Source organism: Paroedura picta, chromosome 8 (genome assembly GCF_049243985.1).
Source record: "Paroedura picta isolate Pp20150507F chromosome 8, Ppicta_v3.0, whole genome shotgun sequence".
Lineage (NCBI taxonomy): Eukaryota > Metazoa > Chordata > Lepidosauria > Squamata > Gekkonidae > Paroedura > Paroedura picta.
In genome coordinates this window covers 55,705,005-55,718,900 of record NC_135376.1, presented here as the reverse complement: position 1 = coordinate 55,718,900, position 13,896 = coordinate 55,705,005, and positions in this window count along the sequence as shown.

The following is a 13,896-nucleotide window of genomic DNA, read 5'->3' as shown; positions in this document are numbered from 1 at the left end:
TTCGGGTAGGGAAAAGCGGCATATAAGAACCAACTCTTCTTCTTCTTCTTCTTCTTCTTCTTCTTCTTCTTCTTCTTCTTCTTCTTCTTCTTCTTCTTCTTCTTCTTCTTCTTCTTCTTCTTCTTCTTCTTCTTCTTCTTCTTCTTCTTAAATCCCTGTATGGCTTGGCACCGCCTACCTGGATTGTCTTCTCCCTTTTGGACCTACCTGTCAACTGCAGACATCTTTGGATACCCTGCTTTAGGTGCTTCCACCATCTGAGGTTGGATGGGTAGCAGCCTTCTCAGTTATGATGCCTAAATTTTGGAACTCCCTGCCTAGGGTGATTCATTCCTCTCATTCCATTGTTGTCTTCTGGTAGTTGGTGAAGACTGTTTTATTCGGCATATCCCTAGTAACTCTTAATGGTCCCTTTCATGGATGTGTTGTTATATTTGTTGATCTATTTTTAATGGAATTATAAGTTTACCTTATTTTAAATGCTACTTCAGTGTTTTAAATGTTTTGATGTTTGCTGCCTTAGGAACCTTATTTGGGTGGAAAGGAGGCATAGAAATGCTTTAAATAAATCTGTAGTGCATTTTTGCAGGGAGAAAAATGATCTGAGTTAAGCTGCTCTCATTTCCATAGCAAGACAGCCACAAATGTTAGGAAGCTTGGCAGATGGGTTAGTAACTAAGGCACTGCCCATAAGACATATGCCAGGGGCAAGTGAATTGCTTCAGCCTGCTGTCACCTTCATTTTCTGGGTCTTGAGGACACTGTTTTCTAAATCTTCAGGGATTAAACTAACCAATATCAGCAGGAAATATCTTAAGAAATCTGGTGTCACAGGCAGACCAGATTGCTTCTATTGTTGCCCCATGTAGGTGCCTGTTTCATGGTGCCAATAGCTCTAACAAGGAAAAACATTGCAATGTGTCATGTCACCTCCTCCTCTAAATGATTCATGCAGGCCTTGTTAAGGTGATGTGGGCCTCATTCTCAGATATCTGTGGTTTGCATTAGGAATTCCTTGAAAATTGACTCCCCAGGACACCTTTAGAGGTAACTTCAAAGGGTCTCATTAATGAATATCATGCCACTTATACAAGAGCTCGAACAATAGCATTAGAAAAACCTGCTTTCTCCTCGGTCAGTGGTTAAGTCAATGTATTAGCTCTATAGCAATGATAGAAAATGAAAAACAAATCTTTCTTTAACAGATGTGGATTTGATCAGTTATCAGCAAAGCCTTCCTTTTATTAGCATGCATTTACCAGTAAAATTGCACAATTAACAACTGTTTGATAAAATTCCCCCTAAAGAATATGTCCTCCTTTTTATATAATTATCCCAATGATTTTTTGTGGGCAATGTCTCTTACAACTGTATTCTTTTTCTTTCTGAATAGTTAATTTTCTGTTCCAGAAATTAAAGTGATTTTAGAACTACCATTTCAATGGTACAATATCAGGACATTCTTAATGTTGCATTGTGCACCACTACCAAATAATTGTAATTTACAATGCATAGTGTTATAGATGTGTAAGATGGCACAACAAGGGCTTTCTCTCAAAAGTATATGGCTAAAATTTTAACCTGAAAATTAATTGACCAACTACAGCTTCCAGTGGTTTGGCTATAGAGTCTTACCAGTATTCCACATAGAGCAGGTTTTTTACCATTGAGAAACCCCTGAAACAGTCTTCAGGCTTTGAAAACCCCCAGAAGTGGTGTGTTCATGCAGCATATGGCTGGGAAACACAACTTTGAGGATGCCCACCCAGGGGCCCTCCCCTTCCCACCCCCTCCAGGCCCATAACTAGCCATTTGGAGAGGAGGGTACAGGTCAACATGATCATATATGGTCATATCATCTGATAAATGTTTAATAAATATTAAAATATGTTAAAAATTAACTCCCACCAATTCAGGAAACCCTTCCAGTGCCACCAAGCAACCCCAGGGTTTCATGAAACCCTGGTTGAGAAAGCCTGAAATAGAGACACTGAAAATAGGAGAGAATGAGGATCTGTTCCTTTCTTAACTGGATTTTCTAGAACGGAATATTTATATTACCCTTCATATTTCCTAGGTTACAACCAGTTTTAGCTTTAATCAGTGCACAGATTATATATGCCCAAGCTCCCATTGATGTCCACCAAGTGTTTTTTAGAAAGTGGGCCAGGCCAGGTGGGACTTTTGCACAGCAGGGCTTTTGATTGGGCATTGGACCTGAATGCTGTGCAGATCTTTTAAAAAAACGACTTGGCAGCAGCTGCCGGTGCACACTGCACGACTGTGAAGATAAGCAGTTTGCATGCTAGAAAATATTTTTGAACAATACATCCATTTAAAAAGTCATCCTGTGAATCTGTTTCTGCCTGAAATGTTGAAGAATGGTGATTAGAGTTACGCATAGCCTTCCTCCCTGACATTTTGTGGTTGCCTCTTCTTCCTGCTACAACTGTTTGTGGTTGCATCCTCGACCCTGTATCAGAATTCCAAAGGAGCGTGCAGGTTTAGTGTGCAGGTATATACACTAGGCCACATATGTCAAACTTATGCCCTGATGGCCCGTGAGCAACTGGGAGAAAACCAGTCCAACTGTTGACTGCAAGGACCTATATTAGGATACAATACCTCCTGTTGAGATATCCTCCCTTCTCCAAATGCAGGCACTCCCCAGGGTCTCCCGCTAGATCTCCAGGGTTTGCCAACTTCAGGTTGGCCAGTCATAAGGAGTGAGGAAGGCTAGTTTAGTCCTGAGCTCCTTGGGGCCTGCCTGCTGCCATTTGCTGGGTCACCAGGCCAGAATGCACTGCCTGCTAATGCTGCCTCTTCCTCCTCCAAGCTAGAGCACTTTGAGCTCCTTCCTCTGCTGCCCAGACTCCCGGAAAAACAGCTGGTTGTTCATGTGTGGCCAGCAAAATCTCTTTGGCCCCACCTTCCCAACCCCAGCCAAACAGCTTCCCACTTGCAGGCAGCCCACAGATTTGGGTGAGCCGTAGCCTGCTAACTTGCTGACCGAAATCTGCATGGCTCCTCTCTTGCCTCCCCCCCTCAGCAGTGCAGCAAGGATTAAATAAGAAGTGAAGCCAAAATGCATCCAAGCGCTGCCTTATGTAACAATCTGAATAGAGTCAGGAGGTGGTGGTGGTGGGGTCAGGTGTAGATCAGGGATGGGAGCAGGCATTCAGAAAAATGCACTAGGTTTGTACATGGGCTGAGGCAGATACTGGATATGCACATGTGCATATATCTAATACTTTGGGTGGTTGGATAACGCGATGGAGCTGGCAGAAAATAAAAGTCTGCCAGAGACAAAGTCGAGCTGGCATCTTTGGAGAGAGGCAGCACTGACGATTGCTTGTGGTGCTTGGGAGCATGACAGTTTCCCTTGTGGTTCAAGCTTGTTATGGAGTTTGGGACTCTGACAGAGGAACGTGTGGGATCTCCCCCTATCATCAAGTTTGGCACAGCTCTACAACCCACTGCCCATCTCTGAGGCTGGCCACATCAACAGTGGTGTCTGACAGCTCCTCAGGTAATGTTTGGTTGTGGTCAATCAGCCCCTGCCAGATTACATGAAGAAGCCAGATGCAGCCAGAAATGCTTAAAACAATGTGTGCCCAGCACTACCCTTACCTGGCCAGTGTCACCTTCCTGCCCCCACAGGAAACATTGAAGAGAAGTTCATCAAGCAGTCTGTGAAATCAAATTCCATTGTTCATTCTGCTTGAAATTTAAGAAGAGTTGCGATTTATATGCCGCTTTTCTCTACCTGAAGGAATTTCAAAGGGTGTCTCCCCACAACAGACACCCTGCGAGGGAGGTGAGGCTGAGAGAGACCTGTTATTACTGCTCAGACAGAACAGCTTTATCAGTTCTGTGGCAAGTCCAAGGTCACCCAGCTGGTTGCATGTGGGGGAGGAGTGGAGAATCAAACTTGGCTCACCAGATTAGAAATCCGCACTCCTAACCACTATACCAAACTGGCTCTCTTGGGGAGGGGGTCTGTATAGTAGATGAAGGACTTTGTCTTTTACAAGTTTGGTACCATTATCTTTGAAAGTGGATGCACTAGACCCTTGAATTGATTTACCCTGTGAAAAATGATGGTTATGAAATTTTTTGGGGGGAAAACTTAAAAAAAAAACACAAAGAAAAATCTATGGATTTCAAACTCAAACCGATACTGATCTACTGAACAAATTTCTCTGAGTCCCCTCCTATAGAAGAGTCCTGCAAGATTTGAGAAGTGGCAACTAACTAATTTTCCACTGTCACTGTTTTTGCTGGTGGCTCATATAGGAAGGGGGAGTTGGCTAAGATCCAAATTGGCAATCACTCTTATGCCTGCAGAATGACTGCCTAGTTGCAATGGAAACAATATGGAGATCAGCTACAAAACATGATTCCTGTGCTAGTAAGTACTCACATAACTGAGAAATTACTTTCACCTACCTGCATATTGAAGCTTACCTGCCGGGGAAAAATATACTGCAGTCTGGACAATACTCATCCACTGTAAAGATCCATCTGCAGTTCTTGTTTGTTCCACTGCATCTCTCCTTTACTTTGTATGGCAGTGTATGCCAGAGGTGGTTTGCCCAGCAGGACCAATAGCTAAAATCATGTTATTGGTGTTCCTCATGGTTTTCCTTTGGAAGTTTCTACACATTCATGTTTGTGTGGCCAACAGGGGGTCCTTTTCTACACAGATCATAGTTGTAGGAGACCCTCCAAATTAAGGACCACAATTTGAGGGAAGGAAAGTGGGATGGGGGCGGTGGCGGCGGACCCCCTCCCCTCTTCCTCCCCATCGGCAGCGGAAATGGGGGAGGTGTCGGTGGGCCCTCCCTCCCCCTCGGGGGCAGGAAATGGGTTCGGGGACATTATTTATGTCTCCCCCCACCCCGCCATAAGCAGAGAAGAGCCTTCCCTTCTCAAGGACCCTTCAATGGGGTGCGCTCCTGCCATGCTCATGCGGGTCGAGGCTCAGCAATGTCTCCAGGTCCCTCCTCTCCCCTCCTGCCACAGGGACGCTACCGCGTTGCTAACACCACACGCACGCACCCTGGTGAAGTGGAGGGGGGCCCACAACTCCTTGATCATAAAGCTCAGCAACCTCTCCCCTCAGGCTTGGCTGCTCTGATTGTCACGGCAGCAGCAGCAAATTTCAGCTCCTGACCTTGATGCAGCAAACAAGCTCTTGCTTCAGTGGTCGAGCTGGCCAGCGGGGGCTGCACAAGCCTCGGAGGGGGTGGAGAAAGCTCCGGGGGGGGGTGGAGGATCACCCAGCCAGCAGCAATGGCACTCAGGCTGCCAGGAGCTGGACTGATAAAGCATCTGGCAGGACACGTGACATTTGGTTTAAAGGCGTGACCGTTCCGCCAGATTCTGGACGTCTGGTCTCCTTTGACTAAGGAAGAGAAGGCTGTTCAGTCATGGTGGTTTCCCTTAATTACAAATTGGGTATGGATGGGAAGTTTTCTAGTACCTTGACATGCTCTGTAAACCCAGCTTTCTTCAGAGTGCAGGAGGCCTGGAGGAGGACAAGGTGTCCTTCACAGTTTGCTGAATATGTCGTGTGCTACTTCTGTAGCAGTTACTTCTGTGTGCCCCCATAGGGCTGCAGGTCTTCCTATATGAGCCCTTGCTAAAGCTTTCAGTTTGTGTGTTATACTGCTGAGTTATTTGATATCTGGCTTTCCATTGTATCTGGCAGGGGGAAGTAGAGGAGACAGAATTTTGCCTGAGAAGGGGAAGGAAATAAAGCAGCCACTCTGGTCCTGTATATTTTGTCCTTTTGTCTAAATTATGTTTTCTTGTGTGTTTGTAAGCTTCTTTGGGTGCCCAGATGGGAGAAACGCAGGAAATAAATAAATAAAGGTATGGTACTTGTATGAAAGGGTTATAGAATTGTACAATAATAAATTGGTTGCCAGCCCTGGGTCAGATCAGGTTCAAGGTTTTGGTATTGTCCTTTAAGGCCATTTGCAGCTTGGGCACATCCTATCTGAGAGACCACTTGTGTCCTTATGCTCTCCACAGAGCTCTTCACTCTGTGAGTATTAATCTGTTGGAAGTTCCTGGCCTTAAGGAAGTATGCCTAGCCTCGACTAGGTTCGGTCCTGGCCCCAACCTGATGGAATGCGCTCCTGGGTGAGTTGAGGGTCCTGACAGAGCCATCACAGTTACACAGGGCCTGCAAAATGGAGCTCTTACACCAGGTTCGGGGTTGAGGCCAGACCCAAGATCAGTGTGGCCCCTCTTCAGGCAGGGCATTTACATCTCTGCTCCCCACCCCCTAGGTTAGTCTGCTCTGGAGGTGGGTGTGTTTTTAGCTGCCAATCTTGGAGGGTTTGTTGGGGGTTTTATTGATTTATGGAATTTTATAATTGTAAGCCACCATGAGTGTCTCGAGAGTGGTGGGGTATAAATCTAAAAATAAATTAATAAATTAAAGAAATAATGCAGCCCAGTCTCATCAGATCTTGGAAGCTAAGCAGAGTCGGTACTTGGATGGGAGACTATTAAGGAAGACTCTGCAGAGGAAAGTGATTGGAAATCACCTCTGTTTAACCACTTGCCTTGAAAACCCTAGGGATCACCATAAGTTAGCTGAGAGTTGAGAACATTTTACATATACACATTTATATCAAGCTGTGACATGGTAGCAAGGTCACAATAACACAAATTCACTGTAGTGTTGCACGTTGGAGGATTGGTGGTATAAAGGATCTGGTAGTAATCTTATTTCAGTCTAGCCAACTCAAAGACATGCTAGTACTTCCGAGCTGCCAAAGTTGCACAGGATAGTTACAAATGTTTGGGGGAACATGGTTAGGAAGAGAGATGACACCCTTCTTCCACTCTCTTGTAACTGCAGTTATGAACTTGAGAGATTTGTGGGGAGAACTAAAATGTTGGGAAGTAAATCCTGTAGTTAAAAAGCAGAAGTCATGGTAAGTCTCACCAAGATGATGGTTTCTGTTCATTGCATTTCAAAAAATAAAAAGCTTACCTGGGATGAAGGCAAACATGCTGAGCTTAATCTGTCAAATCCTTCATTATATGGAGAAATATCACATTATATTCCTGTCCATCTTTTGTCAGAATTTTGAAACAATGAGTTTCAAAACGCTAGGCTACAGGCATTACAGATTTTCTGAATGTTTTCTCTTCAGTCCTGGCCTCCGAGGCTTCAAACTGCTTTTTGAAATTTCCCTTATTCATTTTGTAAAAGAAGAAAACAGGGTTGGAAATCTTCAGATAGCACTTTTACAACATTCAACATTTTTTTACCAATACCCCCGAGGTATTCTTCAGGCTTTGAGAAACCCCAGAAGTAGCATGAGCGTGCAGAATATGGTTGAGAAGCATAGCTGTGTACATGCTCACCTAGGGCCCCTTCTGTTCCCACCTCCACCAAGCCCATCATTGGCCACTTTGTGAGTGGGGGAGCAGGTTGACATATATATTACCCAATAAATGTTTAACAAATATAAAAAAGTTCAGGAAATTCTTCCAGGGCTGTCAAGAAACCCCAGGTTCAGCAAGCCTGTGTTAGAGAGTTGGGGTAAATTTGAACTTAGGGAAGAGTGGTTTAAAATGTATAAGAATTTATGAATGATGCAGGCACCGGGAGGAAGATCACTCATAGTAAGGAGGCTATTTCTGGTGGCATCCAAGCATAGCATTGCTTTAACTCACTTCCATGGTCAGGATTCAGAGACTACCATCCTTTATTTGTGGACATCCCTAGAATAGAACAGGGTGTCTGCAGTAGAAAGAGAAAATGTTCATATTTAGTTGCTATTAAGTCTTTGTAAATTCATGGATGCATACAGCCCACAGGAATTTACTTCTAAGTAGATGCACATAGGATTCTGCCATTAGAAAAGTAACCATTAAAAAGTTAAGCTGTTGAAGCTCTGGAAAAAAAAATTGAGAGTTGCATTTCTTTGATTATTCTTTTAATGTTTAAGTATACAGCTGGGTGGCTCCATACCATACTACTGAGTGACCCCTTGCTACAATTCAGTAACCAAGATCTGGATGCAATATCATAAATTATGCAGCCGTTCCTGGAGCTTTTGAAGTCATGTCTTACTCTTGGGGGATATCAAGATGAAAAATGTGATCTTTTGGTAAGAATGTTTGAAGAGAAGAATCAGGATCACAGAAGTTTTTTATCAATTTAACATGTTGCTGAATACTTGGGAACCAAAAACCAAATTTTGGTCAGCTAGATAATCAAAACAAAGTTGGGAGCCACTCAAGTTTTGTCTCAGATGTTCACTTGGAGTTCCACCCACAGTCACTACTGCAGCTTGAAAGGTAATAGAACTGGCTGGGGATTCTAATTTGATCTCTAATGTGCATTCTTTCGTGTGGAATGTATCATATGCAGCTGAATTGATACAGCTGTTTAAAGAAAAAAAAAAACCTGGGGTGAAACCAGAGCAAGCAGCTTAATAAGAGTCAGTGAAGCAAGGCCTTTTCTTTCACTGTGGCCGTAGTTCACTTGTGCAATGATTACACAAGATGTTTGACATTGATGCCAGTTGGAAACGGGTTTTCACTTGACCTTACATTCTCCTGATAGATTCTGGCAAATAGGCATTCTTAGATAGATTTATAATGCAGCATGCATCAAGATGTAAGGTTTTAATGAGGTGTTTTTGGACAGGGCTTGGAACAGCTCATGAGGTTTAGTTTCATCATCTGTGCCCTAGAAAACTAGCAGGTACTTCCACAAGCAGTAGAGACATTTTCCCCTTTTTCTGTCACCTTCAATTTTTCTTGCAGTCCTTTGTCAACTTGACCTTCATTATAAGAGTAGGAGGTAAGAGACCTGATGCAGTACCTTAAGGCTGGTGACGGTCCTGGGCCAGATTTTGTATCCGCAGTCTGCTAGAGACTTTTCCAGATAGGCAGACAGTTATTTACTGGCTTTGTTAACCACAGTAGGTGATACTAGTATCATCCTGAAGGTCTTGCTGCAGTCTGTTATTGTCCCGGTTTATAAGAAGGAATGTAAGTCCAATCCATATAACTATCCTATTAGCTCTCTCTTTTCTGTAGTGTAGAGAAACTTAATGCCCCCTGTTTATATCATCAATTGGTCTTATAACTGAAAACTGAGGGAACTTAGGGGACGAAGCAGGCAGTCTTCCAAAGGGGTACTCCATTGTCTTAGTTCTCCCTCATTTGACAGAGAAGTATTTAGCCCCCTCTCCCCTTGAACAGGATGTTCTGCAGCTTATGGATTTAAGGCTGTGATTTACTTGGTAGGACATGTTCATCAATTGTAAACTTTATATCTAATACAATAGCTACATCTTTTATTTTTTTTATTCATTATAATTAACCCAAACAGAAAAAAAATACAAAATATAACAAAAAATGGTGACAGAACTGCAAATAAGTATCCATGAAGGACCAGATAGCTACCTATGACAACTATGATATACGAATATGGCTGGAGTGATGGAGTTCAGGGATGTTTGTATTTTTGTATTCTCCCACCATCTTATTTTATTGTCTTTTTTGGGTTAGATGTACTGCATTTTAATGAGGGTTGATTACTGTGTAACCATTAATATGTTTTAATGTTTTACTGTTTTATTGTGAGCTGGTACCTAGTACCGGGAGATGTGGGATATAAATCCTAAAATAAATAAATAAATTCCTAAAAAAATTATCCATGCAGCTGTCATCTCTATGCCATATATTGAAATGTGGATGAAGTTTTCAATGCCTCGGTCCCAGTTGGATCACTAGCAGCAGTTGGGATACAGTATGCATCTTGCATTGGTTGTGTTGTATCTAATACAACAGCTTCATAACAATCCTATTGCCAGTGTATGTTGTAGCATTCAGAGGCAATTGACAAAGAACCCTCCAAGGGGTAGGGAGTCAAGCAGAATTGCCCTTCCTATTCAATCTTTTTATTAATGGCCTTGTGGGGGTATTTTCAGTGGTGTACTCCCAAATGCTACTTGATGTATTCCACTATTACTTTATATAGGTGACACTATTATTTTACCTAGAATCCCAGTGGGTTTCATTTTATATAGGTGACACTATTATTTTATTTAGAATCCCAGTGAATATGTGTAGCCTTTAAGACTTTTCAGGTTTTCTGTATTGGTGAGGGCTTGGTAATTAATTGTGAAAAATCTAAAGTTTATTTGAGATCTCCTTGAACTAAACACTTGTATTAAAAGTTGAATAATTGGCTGATTGAACAAGTCTAATCTGCTACCTACGCATTCTTTTCCAGGCTTCCCTCTCATGAAAGCCAATTGTTCCTACAGGAATTCAAGTTTAGGGCAGTCTCCGCTTCTACATCAGGAAGCTGTTTAGATCACTGTAGCTGACAGGTCTATTTGTTGAACCCTAGATGCTTTTCATTAGAAAATGAATTGAGTTTCCTATTGTGTTGACTCTGTAGTTCTCAATGTGAAGCTGTTTCTAGGATAAGTGGAATTCCAAACCTGGAAGATGGCTTTCCACCTTTTGTTTTGTTTTCTAGGGAAGCTTTTGGTCTCCTTTACTTTTATTTTCCTATTTTTACGTTTCTCAATCTTGAATCTAAACTGCATACCTGCATTGTCTATTAGCTCTCAAGCTGTCAGACTTTCCCTTGGATGCATTAGATTGCCAGCCAGCCCTTACTAGGAATCATAGAGTATATTATGCATCCCTTTTTAAACATTATGACCCCTTCTGCTCCTTCATCTTGTTTCTATCAGAGGGCTTTTCTCTTGGCTAGGTTATATGTTTTCCCCTCTACTCTTCTATTGTGTAAATTCCAAGGAGTAGCCTACTTGGATAGATCATGCCAAGTAGGATCCAGTATAATAATAATCTCATACCCTTTTTGATTGTATGCCTCTCCAGCTTTCCTGATGGCTGAAACTGAGGTTGGCTGTAGTGAAATTTTTGTCTGCAGTGACTGCTATGTGATGGTGGAAAAAGAGGGTGGTATTAGAGTGATCTGTGTCATCTAAGACCATTGGATCATCAGATTATAAAAATAAAGAGGTAATGTTTCTCTTGTCCATCAAGGCTGAAGTTATAACCTTGTACTTGCCGGAATAACTAAGGGATTTCCTATTTTAAAAGCCAGGCTTTTAAAATAAACATGAGATGAATGGCATCCATTTTCCTGCGCATCTGCACAACTAGTGGCAATCAAAATTCTCTTTAGCAAAATAACAGACACCCAATACCTTTGGGTGAAAGAGCTCACCCTGAAAGTTGGTGCCTTCCCTGGGCTAAAGGAAAGCTATAATTCAGAAATCTTAATGTCATTTTCATTCTGGAAGTAAGACGTTACACAGCTCTATGTAGGAGAGAACTGCATCTGACAGGAAGGTTCTGGAAGAAAGTATGTTTTTGATCTAGTCTAATTATATGGCTGCAGTCCAAAAGTGCTTAACAGAAGCCAAGTTCAGGATTAATAACTGGGAAGATCTCAGAATTCAGTCAGGAAGGGAAATATCATCTTGCATCATAAGCACAGGTTCAAATCGCCACACACTGGGAATGAACCTTATGGGGGCAACCTTTGGTCAGACACTCTCTCTTAGGGTCAAAATATATAAGACTTCTCAATTCTGAAAATGCAGTCAATAGCTCTTTGGTTCTCTCATTTCCTACCATTTTAAAAGACATCTGAAACTGTTTGTTTCCCCACTGCAGAATAATGGATACTTGTAAGTTTTCAGGTTGTGTCTGTGTGTATGTAAGTAGCTAAATCGTAGCTTTTTCAATGATAAAATGGTAAGGAGATCTGCATTCAAAAGACCCCCCCCCCCCCGATACCATTCTGCTCCGGAGGAAAAAACAGTCCCCTGCACTGTATTGGCAAGAAAAGAAGTCTTTGGGACCAGTAGGGAAGAAAACATAGCATGCAATTTGGATCTTAGCCAACTCTACCTTTATAGGGTTCTTGTGAGGATAAATGCTGTGGAACCATGCCTCCCTGAACTCCCTGGAGGAAGGGTTGGCTAGATAGATAGATAGATAAACTCCATTAGTGATTTGCCTGTCTTTCATTTTTAAGCAACGAAAATCAAGGCAAAGGTGAGTTTTGGTGGTTGTAGCCAATATATTTTGGGGTCTACTCCCCACTGGCTTGTGCCCTGTGTTCATATTTCTTATTTATTTATATTTATATTTATATACCACCACTCTCAAATGTTTCGCGGCAATTTACAAAAAATCATAAGTACAATAAAATCCAGTAAAACCCATTAGAACGTAATTAAAACACAAAATCACAATGGTGGATAATAAATATATAACCCACTCCCTTCCCCCCATTCAGCAAAGGTTTTCCTCTGCCTAGTTGTATAGATGGCAAACTACATTCCAGGTATGGCAAAAGCTCAGTATATTTTCTTGGTGTTTTAACTTGTTTATACAGAGGGTATGTTGAAATGCTCCACCTAAAAGTTAATGCTGGTTTCCATGAAATTTGGCAAAAGGTTTGGCAAAAGTACCATATATTTACATGATATTTTAATTTGCCTGTACAGAGACTGTGTTGAAATGTTCTGCCTAACTGTTAATGTTGACTTCCATGAAATTATGCCAAACTTACCTTAAATCAGAGTGCAAAGGATGCAACCACACATTGGAACCTATATCACTTCCAAGAACCAAATACTGATTAGTATCCAGAAGGGGGAGGAGAATTGTTAGTGTAGCTTAAACACACATACTCTCGGAAGCTATAGTTTGATAAGCAACACTTCCCTAGTCAGGGTTGCTTTATCTGAGTAACTGTTGTGGTTGACCTTGTCTGCCCGATTGTTTTGAGTTCTGTGTGATAGGAATTATGATACTATAATATGTCAGTGCTTGACAAAATCTATCAACATGTCAGTGTGTTTGGCAACTGGGTGAAACTCCCTTGATGTATAGTTTGGGAAAAACTGTTTGGCAGTAGTGATATTCGTGAACGTACATGTCGTTTTGCCTTAGAGGCATCTTGTCTACAGGGGTAGTTTGTGTACATTCTTTAGGCATTTCTACCTGTATCTTTCCCCCCTCTCTTCTTTCTTTCTTTCTTTCTTTCTTTCTTTCTTTCTTTCTTTCTTTCTTTCTTTCTTTCTTTCTTTCTTTCTTTCTTTCTTTCTTTCTTTCTTTCTTTCTTTCTTTCTTTCTTTCTTTCTTTCTTTCTTTCTTTCTTTCTTTCTTTCTCTTGCTTTTCTGCAGAACAGAACACATCATTCTTGAAAGGGACCTTCCATATATGGGCTGGCACCTTTTCATATCCTGTTGCATTCTTGTAGGGCAGTCAAAAATGGAAATGGACAAAAAATAGAATATTTTGCCTAGAGAAACAATGGAGATTGTTGTGTAAATTTTGGCTAGTTATGCAGAGCTTTTTGCCTGAACCATGTATATCTTGGGAGGTCCTACTTATGAACTTTGGTACAACATAATTATAATGTACATCACCATAAAGTACTTTTAAATGAGGATCAGAGATATGTTTAAGCACAAAATTCAAATTCACCTTGGAATTGAAAGTTCATGCTGGAGCTGATTCAGTACAAACAAACCTGCGTACAGGGTTCCCCCCCCCCTTACAGCTGCATGGCCAAGTAGTTTTGCTGGTATCTCCAGTGGTTCAAACCTATAATCTTTGGATGCGTAAACTGGCAGTATTTTTAAACAACTAATTGGCTCCCCCTCCCCCAAGAAAAGTTATGAATATGAGCTCTGTGCCCAGTGCAAGTTATGAAATTACTAGCAGAAAAGCCCATTGTAGAAAAAATACCAACAGGAGCTAGCCTTCCCACAGACACACCTGGGCAGACCCGGCGAGGCTGTGGCGGGGTTGCTAGGGATGGGGACGAACGCTGGTGGGGACTTCTTCCCCCTAAC